Source organism: Mus musculus, chromosome 13, assembly GCF_000001635.26.
Source record: "Mus musculus strain C57BL/6J chromosome 13, GRCm38.p6 C57BL/6J".
In the NCBI taxonomy this organism is placed as follows: Eukaryota; Metazoa; Chordata; class Mammalia; order Rodentia; family Muridae; genus Mus; species Mus musculus.
In genome coordinates, this window is record NC_000079.6 from 21,892,482 (window position 1) to 21,910,215 (window position 17,734).

Below are 17,734 nucleotides of genomic sequence, written 5' to 3' on the forward strand. Positions count from 1 at the left end.
TGCATAATTATGTACCCTGTTCCTAAGGTGTGGCTAATGGTTTCGCTAGGAAACCAAAGACTTGGAACATGACTAGGAAACCATGATATTGGGGGGGGGGGGGAACCAAGTATTTGTGTTTCATGTTGAATAATCACTAAAGGGTAAATCCAGTAGAAGCTGTTAGTAATTCAGTGGATAGGTGTGGTGATTTCCTGGCTGTACAGCAGGCAGGAAAAATGGTTCAACCTGATTTTATTGTAACTGCTGCTGGACCAGGACTTCTAGATCTGATCCAGATTATTTCACTTTAGCTATATTTAAGCACAGCACAATTTTGGGGAAAAGTATTCCGGTAGCAATTAACTTAGCACAAAGTTTAAAACATGTTTACACTGAAGTTCTTAAACACGTGGCTTCATCCATAAGATCATTTCTTGTTGACTTAGAAACAATGCTTTAGATGAGTAAGGATCTAGTTTTAAATGACTGAGGTAAAAAGAATGCCTCATTCGAATCAGGATTAGCCTGGCCCTAAGATAACAATGACGTCACTGGGGCTCTTGTAGAGCACAGGTGACGTCACTCATAAGGATGGGATTTATAGCCTAAAGGTAATGCTCAGGCTTTAGGAGGAAAGGATATGGTTTGGAATGAGTAAATCCTGGGAGATGTGGACAGAGCCTTTCTCATCAGACAGCAAAGGATCACCAGACTGTAAAACTCCATCATTCCCGGCATTCCAAGAAGAGCAGCTAAGCACCTCATTTCATTGAAAGGGTAAGCTGTGTGTTTAACTTTCTGGCTTCTCCAATGTTTATCTGTGTGAACAAGCCCTTTTTTGTCCCTCTGTCGATAGCATGACCTATCCTCTGAGCACCACCAGGCAACTTTCCTCTGTCACCCATGTCATTATCCATGGGATCATGAATAAAATGGCTATGGTAACACAGATACAAAGTTTGATGTTGTTTGAGACAGAATCTCTCACTATGTAGCCCTGGCTGGCCTGGAACTCACTATGTAGACCAAGCAGGCCTCAAATTCACAGAGATCTGCCTGTCTCAGCCTAGAGATTAGGGGCATGAACCACTATTTCCAGCCAGATAAAGGTTTTCCATAGATTCGGCAATACTGACTTCCACACAATTTCTATATCTAAGTGTCCTGTCTCTCCACAGTAGAACCAATGCTGACATTCTTCCCTAGAGGTCATGAGTCAGCTACCCAAAGGCAAGTTTGATTGTTTGTATCTACTTCAGCCCTGGGAAGGTAAGGCTTTTGTCCTTGCTGAAATAAACTAAATGTGGATACAAAGTTACCTTCAACTCTCTGCAGTGCTTCTGCCAACACCAGTATGTGTGGACTTAGAGATCACCTGTTCACTGCCTTCATCTTCTAGACATCATGCTTCTGGTTAGAGACTTGTTTTGCCACTAAAATAGTTTGACAATTGGCCCACACTTATCAATTCTCTGGCCTTATCCATTCCCCTCCCCACTCCATCCTCCTAAAGCAGCTGGTTTGACAGGGTGACACCAGCTAAGAGTCAATTCCTCCCTTGAAGGGCTGGGACAAGACTTTCTCGATGGTTATGTGTGTTCTGAGTCAACATCTGGTATATAGTACTGTCTTGCCCACAACCAGTCCAGAATGAACAGATAAAAAATAAAAGTGGCACCACTCACTGTGACTCATAAAGACCCACTTACTGTTCTTTGATTCCTGTTCCCACAACTGCATGTTCCTCTGGCTTGGAATCTTAGCGCCTAGGGAGGAATGTTTCCCTTGAAAGATGTAATAATGAGGCTACTGCCCTGGAAGATATGCCCTGGACGATAAGCCCACCCAGTCATTTTGGCTTTCTCATGCCAACAGACCAAGAAGGCAGTTGGTTTGACAAGACTAGTTTACCCTGACAACCAAGAGGAATGTGGAGTATTAATCCACTAAAGGGTAAGGAAGGTGTGTATAGAACATAAGAGATCCTTTGGCTAGTTCTGAGAAGTCCTGTGCCTTGTGATTAGAGTTGATGCCCAGACCCATCAGGAAAATGAAGGTAAAGATCCAGTATTAGGAAAAAAATTTTTACACAGAAAGTACTGGAGGAAGACATTATAAAATAGCAGTTACGATCACATCCATGATGAGCTACTGAAAAGAAGACTCCAATTGGCAGGATTGCTGACGATTGCTTATATTCTTCCATAAAACTTTATTTCAATTCAACACGTATGGAGGCTTACAACCACCTGTAACTCCAGTTCTAGGTGATCTGACACCCTCCTCTATCCTGCAGGGGTACCAGGCAAGAGTGTGATACACAGACATACATGTAGACAAAACAGCCATACATACAAAAGATAATTTAAGAATATTTAAAAAGCTAAGGGGTCATGATAGTCCCTTTAATCCCCGCACTCTGAAGGCAGAGTTAGGTGGATCTCTGTGAGTTTGAGGCCAGTCTGGTCTATAGAGTTCCAGGACAGCCAGGGCTGTTCTACAGAAAACCTTGTTTCAAAAAACAAAACAAGACAGCCAGGTATGATAGTGTATGCCTCTTCTTCTTCTTCTTCTTCTTCTTCTTCTTCTTCTTCTTCTTCTTCTTCTTCTTCTTCTTCTTCTTCTTCTTCTTCTTCTTCTTCTTCTTCTTCTTCTTCTCCTTCTCCTTCTCCTTCTCCTTCTCCTTCTCCTTCTCCTTCTCCTTCTCCTTCTCCTTCTCCTTCTCCTTCTCCTTCTCCTTCTCCTCCTCCTCCTCCTCCTCCTCCTCCTCCTCCTCCTCCTCCTCCTCCTCCTTCTCCTTCTCCTCCTCCTTCTCCTCCTCCTCCTTTTTTTAGTATAAAGTAGAGTTTATTCAGAGCATGGGGAGAGGGGAGTTAAGAGGAGTAGAGGCAGAGCAAGGCAGAGAGATGAGAGAAAGAGAGAGAAAGAGAGAGGGAGAGAGGAATAGAGGCCAGCCATGAGCACGTGGAGAGAGAAGGGGGGAAAGGATGAGAGAGGACAGAGTAGGGGCAGGAAAGCAAGAGCAAGAGAGGAGCAAGAGGTGATGCACACCTGAATCCCAGCACTCAGAAGCAGAGGCAGGCAAGTCTCTGTGAATTCAAGCATAGCCTAGACACATAGTGAGTTCTAGGACAACCTGGACTATATAAAGAGGCCCTGTCTCAAAACAAACAAAAAACAAATGAAAGACTATCCTTTTCATAAACATTTCTCCTTTGTTTTGCTATGAATACTTTTGTGTGTATAAGCACATATTAAATATTGTTCCTTTCCTCTCTTATAAGTTAATAATAACTTCCTATCACTCTTAAAGTATTGTTCACTTTACTCCGTAAAATTTAAGTTGCATGATATCAGGTGAACAATAAACTCCATATAAGTACTTTACTTCCTTTTCTGGGAAAGAAGGGTTGACCAGATGGTGATGCTCAATCTCTGAGGGAATTCCTCAAAGACATAAGAAGGTATATGAAGAATTAATCAGACATGTGGCAAGACAGCAGAGCAAGTTTCTACACAGTGTTTCAGTATTAAGGTGCCTTGGCTGTGGGTCCCATAGGGTGGGGCACCTGTATGGTTTGTTTCTTTTGGTGACCATGCAGGCATATGTCACCAGGGACTCACACTTTTGAGACTCTGAGCCCACTCATTTAAGAATAGAATTTCCTACTCTGGTATCGGGACGCCCTAGGCTGAGGACAGTTTGTTAAGGTTAACATCTTGATCCTGCTCAGAAGCATCAGGAAACTTGATCTGAGGCAGAAGCAGTCTTATTCTGAATAACTGAGCATAGCTGTCTGCCCCAGAATTGCATCTCCAAGGGCTAGCACATTTTAATTTGTTTGTAGACTAATTCATTTATGTTAGGTGGATTGTGATCTTGTTATTTTCTTTATTACCCGATAAAGTATGTTTTATGGAGATGTTTATACGACCCAAGCTGACAAGGGATGGAACTGGGATGATTAAGTTTATCTCACTCTGTATCCCAGGCTGGCCTTGAACTCCGAATTGTATCCCAGACTGGCCGTCAGCTCCCGGCAATCTTCCTGCCTCAACCTCTCCACTACAGGGGTTGTTATCAAGGCAGGCTTTTCTAAAACAGGTGGTAAGGCTGGACTAAGCACAATTGTAGATTTAGGCCTCACGACAAGCCTTGTAAAAATAGCAGAACATAAGACCAGTGATGGTGTTACCAGGTACGGACTCAGACGTCAAAAGCTGAAGAATCCTGTTCTGTGATGGAGTGGGGTAAGGGGAAAGGACGAGCCTCTTTGTGCTTTTCTAGAAATTGGCGTATAGGTTTAACCTATACCTCTTGAATCCTGGTTTTATTTCTACATTTTATATGGATCAGATGCCCTTTATCGAAGGACTTTATGTGTTCGCACCATGGAAAATATTACCATTTCTTGTTTTCTTGGAAGGAAAAATGCATTTCCTAGCGTGTTTGAGGCGGAAAGGGAAGAAAACATGCTCCAGGTGAGGCTCGAACTCACAACCTCGGCATCACCCGCACATATACTGCTGTATAAGTACCGCGCGCTAACCGATTGCGCCACTGGAGCATGCTTTCTCTGTAAAGGCTGTGCACACTCTACAGAGGGATGCTCGGGAGCGCGCCTGGTGCACAAAGCATCCTTCCTTTGTAGAGTATTCAAGAATCTGGAAATGTCCACGTGACTTTTCCCCGGTTCAACTGGGACCAGCATTCACCCAATGGGTTTTGTGGAAGGCGAAAGCTGATGGACAGACTCACAGCATTCCTGCGCACCTGCTGGATCCAGATGCTGATCTCTAGATCAGGTACAAGACGCAGAGCCCGCCTGCCTCCGCAGTCTGGAAATTACCAAGGTCGCTTCCCTGCTCCCTGAATTTCCCTCCTGAGCCACAGTCATCTTACCTGAAAAGCCAATTCTGTATCGCAGAGCTTCCTGATCTGGCGCTCTTTAAGGAAACCTGAGGATCGCCATTCCTCTTTTGTGCAGCGCGCACAAAGGACGGAGTCCTGTGCACACCAGTAGCTTCTCCTGTCTGACCTTCTTCAGAGGATCATTTCAGAGAGTGTGTCTCTGTGACACACATCTGCTTCCTTTTATTTCTGGAGACCCTAATTATAGACGTTAAATTTGCTAGCTGGGTGTGGCAGCTCATGCTTGTAAATCCAGGCTCAAGCAGAAGCACCAGTAGGAAAGGCAGGGCGAGTTTGTTTGTTTGCTTGCTTGCTTTGCTTTGCTTTGCTTTGCTTTGCTTTGCTTTGCTTTGCTTTGCTTTGCTTTGCTTTGCTTTGCTTTGCTTTGCTTTGCTTTGCTCCTCAGGTAAATTGTATATCTGCCACAGCAGCTCTTCTTGTATTTTTTTTTCCTTGCATGATTCTTGTGACACCTCATAATTGTCAGGGACAGGAATAGTCTGCCCACTCCTAACCCCTGACATATGAGATACAGGACCAAGAGTCAACAGATGTGACCAACTTTCTTCATGCAGCCACAATGACGAAAATAAAAAGGAGCTACGTCTACAGGTGACACTTACTGCATTGCCATTTAGGCATTTTAATATGTGTTGTTTGAATATTTTACATAATTTTAAAATCGTTGGTGTTACTTTAGGGTTTTGCAACAGGATTCTATGGAATCCAGGCTGGCCTCCAACTTAATGGCCTTGAACTGCTTGCTGATCCTCCTGTCTCTGATGGAGTAGGGGGAGATGGACAGAGGCCTCTTTGTATTGTAGAACGGAGTCTGCACCTGCATGTTATTACTAGCCTCTATGCACTGTTCCATGTTCACTCTCCGGCCCAGGTGGCACCTGGAGGAGTGGGTGTTAACAACAGACACTAACTACACTCAGCATTCTGAGGAGCGCTTGAGCCCAGGATTCCAGAGAATGAGGGAAATATGCACGGGATTATAACAACGAAGACTCGAAGACTCGGGCAATCACAAGTCTCAACACTTTGGTGATCACCAAACAACGAGGTATATTTTATCTAACTTAGAATAATCAAGAACAGGGCTGGAGAGATGGCTCTTGCTATGAGTTCAATCCTTGGGAACCACCCAACACCCAGGGCTGTCTTCTGATTTCCACATGTATGCCATGGTACACACATATGAGTAAATAAATGTAAAAAAAAATGAATAAGTTTCAGGAACTGGAAAGATTAGTTGGCGGTAAAGAGTACTGGCTGCTCTTCTAGAGGACCTAAGTTCAATTCTCAGCACACACATGGCCTCTTACAAACAGCTATAGCTGTAGTGCTATGGAATCAGATGCTGCCTTCTGGTTTGCAGATGTACATGCAGACAAAACACCTATATACATAAAACACACAAATAAATCTTTCTTTAAAAATAAATAACTTTTAATATAATAGTATTTTTAATTTCTTCCTAAGAAAATTGTCCTTTCCCTATATACTAAATATTTTAAGTGACAGGCCAGACTTGTAAGAAACCGAGATACTATAGATTTTATGAGATTAATTAAATCTTACTTCTTACTTCATAATCAGAAAGAAGTAGGAATCCAACATGAGTCATTTAATAATATTGTCCATCCACTTTGATCTACCTTAAAGACTCATTTAATAAAGAAACAAAGGTTTTTAAGATTATATATTATAATATAACAAACATATAATGATACATACCTGTATCTATGTGTTGTGGATAGAACCTAGGGTCCTACACAATATTGAGCAATCACTCTACCACTGAGCTACATCTCCAACCTTCTTTTAGCCCCCTTTTCATGCTTTTGGAGCCAGGATCTCACTCAGGCCCTGGCTGGATTGGGCCTTGAATGTAGACTAGGCTAGCTTCAAACTCACATCAATCCCCCTGCCTCTGTGTCCCTAGTGTTGAGATTAAAAGCATGTACCTTTATGCCTGTTGAGGTCTGCTCCATTTAACATAAATGGGGCCATTTGGTCTCCATTTTGCCCTAAGGTGAAATTAAGTTCAGTTCTCAGACTCCACCTCTCAGAAGTAATTATCCATAGCTGACACTGATGAATGCTATGAGTAAGCCAAAATTATGGCTGGATCACTAGTCCTCTGTTATCTCAATATACTGGACCCCCGTCCCTGGTTCACTACCAGTCTTTCTTCACCTAGGAACAATTGGCTCAAAAGATAGCTGGTAATACTTTATCTAGTTAGCCAAAAATGTTGTATCACTTCACTGCTTGCCTTTAAACTTTTGAACCTGTTTTTTTCTATACAATGCCGTCCCTGAGCAAAGACTGGTGCCACAATTAAGTTATTCCCTTTTGTGATCCTGATCCACCAGTCTTGGGGTGTGTGTTCAACAAAGTATTCTTGACTAACTGAGATTGATGTTTGTATGGTTTGTATGGCAATTCCATAACCCCAACAATGCTGGCTGCCCTCTTCCTCCTTTAAAAAAAATCTTTATTTCATTTTATTTTTTTATTTTGTTATTGTTGTTTGTTTGCTTACTTGCTTGTATGAGACAGTCATACTATGTAGCTCCAGAGTTACAGAGAGCCTTTAATCTCTTTGTAGAGATTAAAATGTGTAGCCTAGGCTGGCCTCAAATTTGTGAGTCTCCTGCTGTTTCCACCTCTTCTGTATCCCACTGGTGTGTGGCACTGTCTCAATTCTTTTCTATTTACAGAGCAAAACACCATGACTAAGGCGACTTATGAAAGAAAACATTTAATTTGGGACTCATAGTTATAGACCATTAATCCATGATCATCATGGCAGGGACCATGGCAGCAAGCAAGCAGCTGGCGCTGGAACAGGAGCTGAGGGCTTACATCTGATCATAAGCATGAGATGGGGGTGGGGTGTGGGTGAGAAGAGACAAAGAGAGAAATGGTCAGAGAGAGAGATTCAGAATGCTAACTGGGAATGCCATGGGCTTTTGAAACCTTAAAGCCATCACTCCTCCAACAAGGCCACCTAATCCTTCTTAAACAATTCCACCAACTGGAGATAAGTGCCCATCCCCACTATCTTTTGAACTTTTAGTTTTTTTATTGTGTTCAGAGGACTTCAGGAGGCATCTACATTTTAGGACCTTCCTTTAACTTGTGGCCACTAAATTACATATGAAAAGAGGAGAATAAAATGTGATGATTCTCAAAAAGTGAAAATTATCTCATAAAAATGTCAAACTTGCTTTTCCAACTCATTACTGCTGGTCAAAAATGGCAGGGGGTATGGGAGGGGAGGGAATAACATTAAAAATAACCAGTATACTGGTATAGGGCATCAAATAAGAATATCCAGGGTGGGAATGCTGGAAGATACACAGATTTAAATTTTTCATACTTGGTTTATTTCTGCTGTACTTGTCTTTGTTGTTTGGAGGGGACACATGTGAAGATCAGAGGACAACTTGTTGTTTCTGTCCCTCCAACATGTGGGTCCTGGGAATGACTTAGCAACCAGCACCTTACCCTTTAAGCCATCTCATTGGCCTAAATTCCTTCTCTTTTAAACATATGGCAATGAAAGACCCACAACGTGAGGACTCCCCCACATTCTGACTCAGGAGAGGCGACACCCCAGATCACTCACAAGAAATGGTCTTGCTGCAAACTGCAGGAGGATTTTTATTCAAGAGCGCTCTTGGGCCCATGGTCATACACCTCACAGGGGTAGAGGACCGTGACGCCCCGAGTAGCTGGGTAAGGGGATATTTAAAGGAAGAAACCACAACTCAAGGAAGTGGGGAGGGCTTTGTTGGAAAATACCAAAGATACCAGTTAAGAGTCCCAAGGAAGTGCAAAGTCACAAGAGTCACAAGGAATACCTGGTAATTGTGCAGGTTTTCTCTCAAGACAGTTTCTAAGAGCCCCTAACAATAGCACATTTGCATAGTGGGTTCCGGCTATGGTCAGGGTGACTTTCTTTGAATAAACACTCTTTGAACCCAGGAAGCGGGTGGGTGGAGGAATGTCGCTATCTGTTTTATGATTAGCATACCTTAGAGCACTAAGTCACAGAGGTCACATTCCCAAGCCTGGGCCTAAAGGCCTAGAATTTTGTTTTTATGTTATACTTTCAGCATGACTGGATGTTTTCTCATCTCCTGAGTAAGATCTTTTTTCCATTTGGAAAGAGCTCTGAGTACACGATGCTTCCAAAAATCATGTCTCAAGAAATAAAGAGGGAAACTGCCCACCATTAGAAATGTATGACTGGACACACACACACACACACACACACACACACACACACACACAATCCATGCTGAAGAGAAGGTCTTAACTTCAAGTCTAGCCTGGGCTACTTAGATGATACAGTCTAGGGGTCTTACTCAGGTTCATTTTCTCTGACAAAGAATTAAAAGGAAGAAAGCTTGAGTGCAATAGATAGCAGCAGAAAAAAATCTCTCAAATACTGCAGACATCAGTAGAAGAAAGGTGGCTATGGAGGGTGAGGAAACACACATGCAGTAGATACATACAGGAAAAAAACAAAACCCTATAAAGCAAAAGGAAGGAGGGAAAACCAAGAAGGCCAAAACCAAAACCAACCAACCAAACAAACAAACAAGAAACAAAAACAAACAGACAAAAAGTACCCAATTTCTTCCCAAAGGCTGGAGTTTTAAAGTCTCTGTATAGTTTTCCTCCCCTAATTTAGAGTTGGTCAGTTTGAAGAAAGATTGGTAGTTGTTTGCATGACAATTATGTGTAATGCATCCTGATCAGGCCACAAACTTGTTGTGCCGGTCCAATGCCCGCCTGCTGTTGAAGACAAGCCTAAAAGGCTTTTGTTTTAAACTAACAGGATTTTGTGTCAGGTCAGGAGGGTGAGAAAGAAGTTGGCCATTTTGGAAGTTCTCCTCCTTTATTACCTAGCCATGGCCTCTCTTCTTATCTGTCCACCTACCACAGAGTCTGTCTCACTCCTACTCTCTCATAGAAACATCATGTTTTTTTAAAAAACGGACAAAGAATATAGTTGAATAAACTGCTTATATGACCACTCCGAGGTATGGTTAAAGGTTTTTATTGTAGATAAGAGAGAAAGAACAGCCCAGAGGCATCTGGAAGAGTCCAGAGCAGAGAGATGAAGAAGCAGACTGAACACAGCCAGCAGGCTGGATATGGCCAGGGTTAGCTGTGAGAGAGGGAGAATAGCAAGGGATGGAGGACAGAGGAAACACAGTGAGAGAAGCGGGAAGAGAGTGGGGGCTGGGGAGCGAGCAAATGGAGAATAGCAGAGTTGTAAGGAGAAAGAGCAGCTGGGTTGGGGGGAAAGGTCTATGAGCTGGAAGGAATTTATAGCTAGGGCAGAGGTGAGATGAGCTAGGACACTGGCGAAGAGTTTGAAATGTGTGGCAGGAGCCTGGTTCCATGAGCAGCCATATGTCCTTTCTGCCAGAAGTAAGGGAAAATGATGACGTCTTTTGGAGGAGGGGAATCAGCTTCACAGGTTCCTGAGAAATGCTGGCTTTTATCTAAGGAATAAAAATCCTCCTATAGTCCAGGCTGGGCTCATTTCTGGATAGTTGGACCTGCCTTTGGGGGATTGGGGAGTTGGAGTTTCCTTGGGACCTGACAATAGTTAAATTAATAAAGTAAGTCCTGGTTACTAGCTTGGACCAGCTCCAGGTCACCCCAGAAAGCTCCCAACAGAACAATTCTGCTCCTACATATACAATGACAGAAGCACAGACTGCTGGAAACAAGGTTCAGTCCTCTGTAAAAAGAGGAAAAGCAGAACTACAGGCTCGCCCCAGAGAGAACTGAATCGGCTGCTGAAGGAGAGGCCTCTGTGCTTCAAGTCCAGGATCTCATTATAGTAATAACTAGGAACAGGCAGATTCTAGCTGCACCCATCCCTCAGCCCAGTGTTAGGAAAAGGCAGTAAATAACCCTTCAACATGAACCACTTGATAAAGCAGTTGCTTCTCAAGTAGAACCACAGGCTTCAGAGATTTCCGAGCTAGTATCTTCCACAGACATAAAAAGAAGCAGAAGAAATAAGGAGAGTCAAGTCAGGAATCCTGTGCCAAAGCTCTACCGCTGCTGAGTTATCCTTTAATCCTCTGGAATTCCATCTAGGAGAACAGCCAGGAATGTACAGAAGAAAGACACTAAGATTATAGCAGGAAATAAATAAATCATGGGAGATCTGTGAATGCAGGGGCACAGATACTAGAAGGACAATAGGGCAGAAGGGACATATGGCTACCCATGGTGCCAGGCTGCTTCAGCAGCACAAGCACCTGCTGCACGTCCTAGCCCACTCATCCCCTCCCCTGCTACAGACTCTTCCAGCTCACAGCACACACATCACCCCCCCATCCCATGCCACCAGACCAGCTGTTCTATCTCCTCATAACCCTTCTAGTCTCGATTAGTTTGTTCTCTCTTTCTCAGCTACCAGCAAGACGACTTTCTTAGGTAAATATAACAAATGTCTGGAATAATGTCACTCAAGACTTTGGTGATTCCATCCAAAGAAGTTCAGAAGAAAAGAAATACTAACAGTACAAAACCACCAACATTTGCATGTACGAGAAGAAAAATGGAAGAATGTTGCATCTCTTACAGAAACCAGAAAGGAGAACTGGAAGAGTCTGAATGAAGAGGACATTGAAATAATAGAGGAAAAAGAAAAAAATTAAAGATTTATGTATTTATTTTATGTATATGAGTGCACTGTAGCTGTCTTTAGACACACCATAAGAGGGTATCGGATCCCATTACAGATGGTTGTGAGCCACCATGTGGTTGCTGGGAATTGAACTCAGAACCTCTGGAAGAACAGTCAGTGCTCTTAACCACTGAACCATCTCTTCAGCCCGAGGAAAAAGAAATTAATGTGAAAGGTTCATAAGTATAGAAGTTCAGAACTCCCGCCTTTAGAAGGCAGTTTCTCAGAATCATTTAACCAACCAAGCTGTAACGGATCCTTCAAGTTCAAATTGTGAAGCTATAATGAAATTATCAGCTCACACATTTGTAGTTGTAAAAATGTACAGATTTAATAAAGATGTGGCTGGGGCAGTATAAAAACAAATGACTTGACACAATTTAGTGACCATGGAGACAGTAAGAATGAGCTCACAAGCATAGATATCATCAAAGAAAAGCCAAAGTGGTGTACTTCTTGGATATGATTGCAAGTTATGCAAGTCTGAACTCAACATGTCTCAGGACACAGGTTGTGTGAAAGCCAGCAGTTTGAAATCAGCAAGAATGAAGAGAACACTATATGTTTTGTAAAATTAGTGGCTAAAAGGAGTTATCAAATGGTGACTCAGGAAATACAGTGTGGGACAGTGTACCATTTGCTATTGACAGAAACTATTTTGTTGTTTTTTTGAAGGATCTCAGGGAGGACTCCCAGAAACATTTCCATTTCCTGTATTCCTTTATCTCATCTGTGCTCCTAATAAAGGAACCTAACATTGGTGCAGACAAGTAGGACTGCTAGTGTCTTCCACAGATAAGAAGCTGCTTCTTAAATAATCCCAGCACTCAGGGGGCTAAAGCAAGAGAATTGTCCTGAGTTTGAGGGTACACTACAATACAGAAAAACCCTGAAAGAAAGAAAGAAAGGAGCCGGGCGGTGGTGGCGCACACCTTTAAGGGAGGGAGGGAGGAAGGGAGGGAGGGAGGGAGGAAGGAAGGAAGGAAGGAAGGAAGGAAGGAAGGAAGGAAGGAAGGAAGGAAAAAAGATCACACTTACAGAAGGTAACAGGTAATGTGTCTGTCATGACAGCAGAAGAAAGAAGGACTCAGAAGGAGGAATGTAAATCAGAAGGAAGAAACAAGTAGGGAGGGAACAAAATAGAACAAAATAAAGATACATGTGTATAAAGATGCAGAAGTAAAAACCATTACTTTGTAGACTAATACAAAAAAATAATAATTTAAGAGAAAATCACTTCTCACTTAACTAAAAAATGAAGATGTCTTCTGTCAGGACCAGAATTCCACATTTCTTTCCTATATTTAGTTCTTAAAGACATTCTTCACTGGAATCTTCTAAATGTTTGTATTTTATGTCCCCTCTGGGAGATAATTCACTTTAAAGGCATTTAGGTATATGTCCATGACCATGTCCACAATAGCTACTAAGGAATTAGTTTAAGTCTCATTGAGCACTGAGCTGTCAAACTTTGGGCTCTGGATTCTTCCCTTGAATCCCCTTACTGTAATGGCTGAGCATCTGGGGGCATATTTGTTGAAGGGTAAGAAAAAGAAAGCTGGGAATCTCAGGAACGAGAAGTAAAGAGCAGGAAACGTGTCAGCAGAGCAGCTGTGTGACTCCCAGCCCCAGAGGAAAATGAAATTGCAGCCCTGAAAAGAGGTGGAAAGTTCTGTTGCAATTCTGAAGGCAAATCCAGGCATTCCTAACCCTAGTGCTCAAGGAAACATAAATAGGATCAGGAGGCCCGTCCTGCCAATGCCAGGCAGGGTAGCCGCTGATGGCAGGGGCAAAAGCCACTATGTCTCACCCTGAGAAGTGCTGGCTCCTAACTATAACCTCTAATCATAGACTCTCAAGGACGCTTAGAACTTCAGGTAGACAGGGAAAACTGACTCCTGTACTCTCTTCTTCCAGTAAAGGGATTGAGGCGTTAACTAGCACATCATACTATGCAAACACTACCATTCCCATTTAGCCTATGAGACACGTTTAAAAATAAAACAATGAATTGTGCAGTCCTATCATTCAGTAGGCTGAAGCAGGAGGATTCCTGAAATTTCTAGGCTACAAAGTAACCCTTAAAACGGAGAACAAAACAAAAGATAACAATTTCAGTTGTTACGACTGGGAAGTGATGGCATTTGCCTTTATTACCTACATTTGGGAGACAGAGTCCAGCCTGTGTACAGTATGAGTTCCAGGACTATACAGAGAAACCTTGTCTTGAAAAAACAATTTTTTTAATGTATACCTATAGTCCCAGAGGCAGGAGGCGCTCAAGTCAAGACCAACCTAGGTAGTTTTGCAAGACCCTGCCTCAATATAAAAATTTTAACAGGGCAGGTCAGGATAGCATGGACTTCTAACTCTAAAAGAGGGACGGGACGGTGGAGGTTGGAGGTTCAAGGGTAGCTTCGGCTGCATACCAAGTTTGAAGTCAAGCCGGGATACAAGAAAGTGTGTGTGTGTGTGTGTGTGTGTGTAAATATATGTATATATGAATATAACTCAATGGTAGAGCATTTGCCTAGCTCCGAGTTGAATTCTCCGTACACCAAGAAAGAAAGGAATAATGGAAAAAAAAAAAAAAATCATGAGAGCAATTGCATGTCACAGACTTCCTAAAGCAAAGCAGTGTGGGAGTGTGAGAAGGAAGTGACAATTAGACTTTCTGAATGTATAGGGAGAACGGAGCGTATCAAAAGTCCAGTACCCAGGCTGAGACCAAAGTGGTATGAGAGGGAGGATCTGTATTCTAAATTTTCAGTCAAAAGCAATATAATACCACTGCTAATGAAGTATATGTTCTTAGAAAGGTTTTTGGCTTTGGCTTTCTTAACTAGATTGCAAAGACACGTTACTCTTTTTAGGCGACAACTTTGAAAGAAAGCATAAGGTGAACCCTAGAAAAAAGATACAAATTTCAGAAAATGGATACAAAAGGATAAATCGAAGTTTATGCCTTGATATACAAATGGGAAAGCCATACCTTATATAGCAGAGTGGCGCAGCGGAAGCGTGCTGGGCCCATAACCCAGAGGTCGATAGATCGAAACCATCCTCTGCTAGTTTGCATTTTCCTTCCCTTTACATTGCCAGTGAAATCTTGTCCAAAGGGTTTGAGAGCAATCAGAAAGGAAAAGAAATGGTACTGGAGAAACAGAAAACTGGGCGATACAGAAATCTTCAACTTTTTAAAGAATCACGACACCACAGAACACCACAGTGTCTTATTTTCTCTATTGCAGGTTCTGTGACCATCTCTGCCTCTCGTCCATACCTTCTTGACTGTAAACTAACACTGGAGAGGCTCTGGCTCTGGCTCACTCTCATAGCTTGCACTAGGCCCTGAACTCAGTCTGGAGTACTAGACCCAAAACCAGATTTTAAAAATGTAACAAATATACCGAAGCTTGGTTAGAGCTTCGGGGTTAAGTAAGCTTTCAGAAAACTGGCAAGTCTGAAAGAGCATGGAGAACGAAGGACTGGAACCGCCTGTCCCCGCCACGACTTCCCGCGACTTCTGCAAAGCTGGAAAAGGAGCAGGAGTGGGTCATAACCTAAGAGCTCCTCTGAGGGTCTATCACCTTGCACTTGGTCATCCCCTCTCCCGAGATAAATACATGATAATTGTGCAACTCATAAACGTTTTGAACGGAATCACTGGGAAAACAATAAGGTTTGGTTATTGTCCTGTTGCTCAGAAGACGCAAGCTACAACTTTGGGCGGCTGGACACAGTCACACATAAACTCTGAATTCTTATTTTTCAGAGTTTAGTGATTAATGAATCACTTTTATCATGAGAGAAAAACACTTTCTAAGAGCCTGGATAGCTCAGTCGGTAGAGCATCAGACTTTTAATCTGAGGGTCCAGGGTTCAAGTCCCTGTTCAGGCGGAAAGGTGATCGTTTTGTGTTTGAATAAGGGAAGAGCAAAACCTCAGTCAACACAAGAATTTCTTTCCTCAAAGGGAATAAAAATAAACCAAGTAAAAATGAAGTGGGTTCAGTAGGGAAGCCATCCTTTAAAATTCTCTTCGCCTTAAATATAAAATATATATAATATAAATATTAATTAATATGTATATATACATAATAATGGGGGTGGGGGAGATAAAAAAGGAGGATCTTTGAACAGAGTCTGAGGATCAGTTTTTGTAGTGAAGAGTAGGGAAGAGGGAAGGCCTGGCACCAGATACAGTGAACCTGCTCATTTGTTTGTTTAAGTGTAACAGATTGCCTGTTCCTTAAACCCCTGGGCTGGGGGGTGGGAGGGGCTATTTTTTTGGAATCTCGTGTTTCTTAAAGCCTTAGCTTCTGTTTTATGGCTCTGGTTTTTGAATGACGCACCTAGGAGATAGGAGGCTATGGGATGGGGAGTGAATACTGCATACATATGTAAAGCATCACAATGAGATTCATTGTGTATAATTAACATATGTTAATACAGATAAAATAAAACTCACTGAGTTCCAGGCCACATTGAGCTGCATGGTAACCTGTCTCCAAAATATTTCTTTGAAATGGTTCATCTTGGCCTTTGAGTTCACATCTGTTTGTGCAAGCTGCCAGGCCAGGTCACTTAAATGAAGGTGCTGAGGATTCAGCATTGTGGATAAAGGATTGTGTCCTTGAGTCTGGTAGTAGGAGCTTTAGCCAAACGCTCTGTTCACAAGCCCACCGTGTTCACTTTCAGTCTCGTTTTTTTTTTTTTTTTTTTCATTTGAAATAATTAGGTTTAGCCAGTCATGATGGCCCAAGCCCAGCATTGGAGAGACTGAGGCAGAAGGATTACCATAAGCTGAAGGCCAGCTGGAGCTACAGAATGTCTATCTTTTAAAAAGAAGAAAAATGAAATGAAAGAATTCCGTTCATGTCACTTTCACTTTGTCCCTTATTGTAGTGTGTCACTTTTATACATGCATGAAATGTAACATTTTCAAAGTTAGAAGTAGGGAAAAGATAAAGAAGGCGACTTCACACCCCAATTATAGCAGCCAGTGGCTTTATCCTGTGTCTTCATTTTAATAAAGGAAAAGATACAAAGATGCAGTCTAAGAATTTCTCTTTCTGTCTGAGACCAAAGATAGCACATTAGAGGCATTCATTTCCACCTTTATTTATTTATTTATTTATTTATTTATTTATTTTTTCTTTCTTTCTTTTTGAGTCTCATGTAGCCTATGCTGGCCTCTAAGTCTGTCTGTAGCTAAGACTGGAACTGAACGGCCTATCCTCCTCTCTTCTGCAGAGACTCATCTATTCTGCCTCTTGCTGTTTGGTTTTATAGCAGCAGAAGTCCTCCAAAGCGCAGAAGTGTCAGCCTATTACATCCAAACGTTCCCCTATGCTTATCCACTCATGTTATTTTCAATATTCTCCAGTAACAACAGAGTAAAAAAATTAATATGTTTCATGTTGGATACAGATTTCAGGATAAATTGTTAGAACTGGATTGTTGGGAGAAATGACTAACATAATCCTGCTAACGTCCAGTCAAGTTACCCACCAGGAAGCAGGGTGTTAGTTACACAGGGAGGTCTTGAAAATGTAAACTTTATGTGACCCCCTATTCAAAATGGAAGTTTTATTCCAAACAATTTATCTCAAAATTGTTTTTCAGATTCCTTTGTTAGAAGGAAAAAGCTGTACTTCAAGGCATCTATACTCGTTTTTCTGCTTCACCAAGCAGAGGTTAAAAAGCAGCATGCACTGCTGAAATGGAAATAGAAAAATATAGCTGGAGTAAATGACTCCAGCTGCAGCCGGGGACTTCTGTCTTTTCTCTCTGTTCACAGTCAAATCATTCTGAGTGGTACACTCCCCAAGAATGTGTCTTTGTCATTTCATGGTCATTGTTATCGAACTTGCGGGTTTAAACTATGCCAACTACGGTCCTGCCACTTATTCTCAATAAGTCAATTAAAAGAGCCACACTAAAAAGTGGACAGGCGAAGGAGGTATATCCAAGGTGGCCACACTGGGGAGAAGAACAAAGAGAGCCAAGGACGTTCCTACTCTACAGCCCCTCAGCACCACACCCAGCTCCTAAGTAAACCCTTTTAACACATGGAAGGATGTACGTTAATGATGGAAGTAT

At 42.2% G+C, this 17,734-nt stretch overlaps 4 non-coding genes and 1 pseudogene across 4 annotated transcripts; 3 read left to right on the forward strand and 2 right to left on the reverse strand.

The window, feature by feature from the left end:
• Positions 1-4,436: 4,436 nt before the first annotated feature.
• On the reverse strand, positions 4,437-4,568 carry Mir1983 (microRNA 1983). The gene has a single exon (NR_035500.1). It is a non-coding gene; the product is annotated as a microRNA 1983 (primary transcript).
• n-TItat14 lies at positions 4,457-4,550 on the reverse strand. The gene is made up of 2 exons: positions 4,513-4,550; positions 4,457-4,492 (listed from the first exon to the last, which is right to left on the reverse strand). It is a non-coding gene; the product is annotated as a tRNA-Ile (tRNA).
• Gm11279 (predicted gene 11279) lies at positions 11,348-12,281 on the forward strand (annotated as a pseudogene).
• Positions 14,630-14,701, forward strand: n-TMcat2. Its single transcript has one exon. It is a non-coding gene; the product is annotated as a tRNA-Met (tRNA).
• A 757-nt stretch (positions 14,702-15,458) lies between these two features.
• On the forward strand, positions 15,459-15,531 carry n-TKttt23. Its single transcript has one exon. It is a non-coding gene; the product is annotated as a tRNA-Lys (tRNA).
• Positions 15,532-17,734: the final 2,203 nt, after the last annotated feature.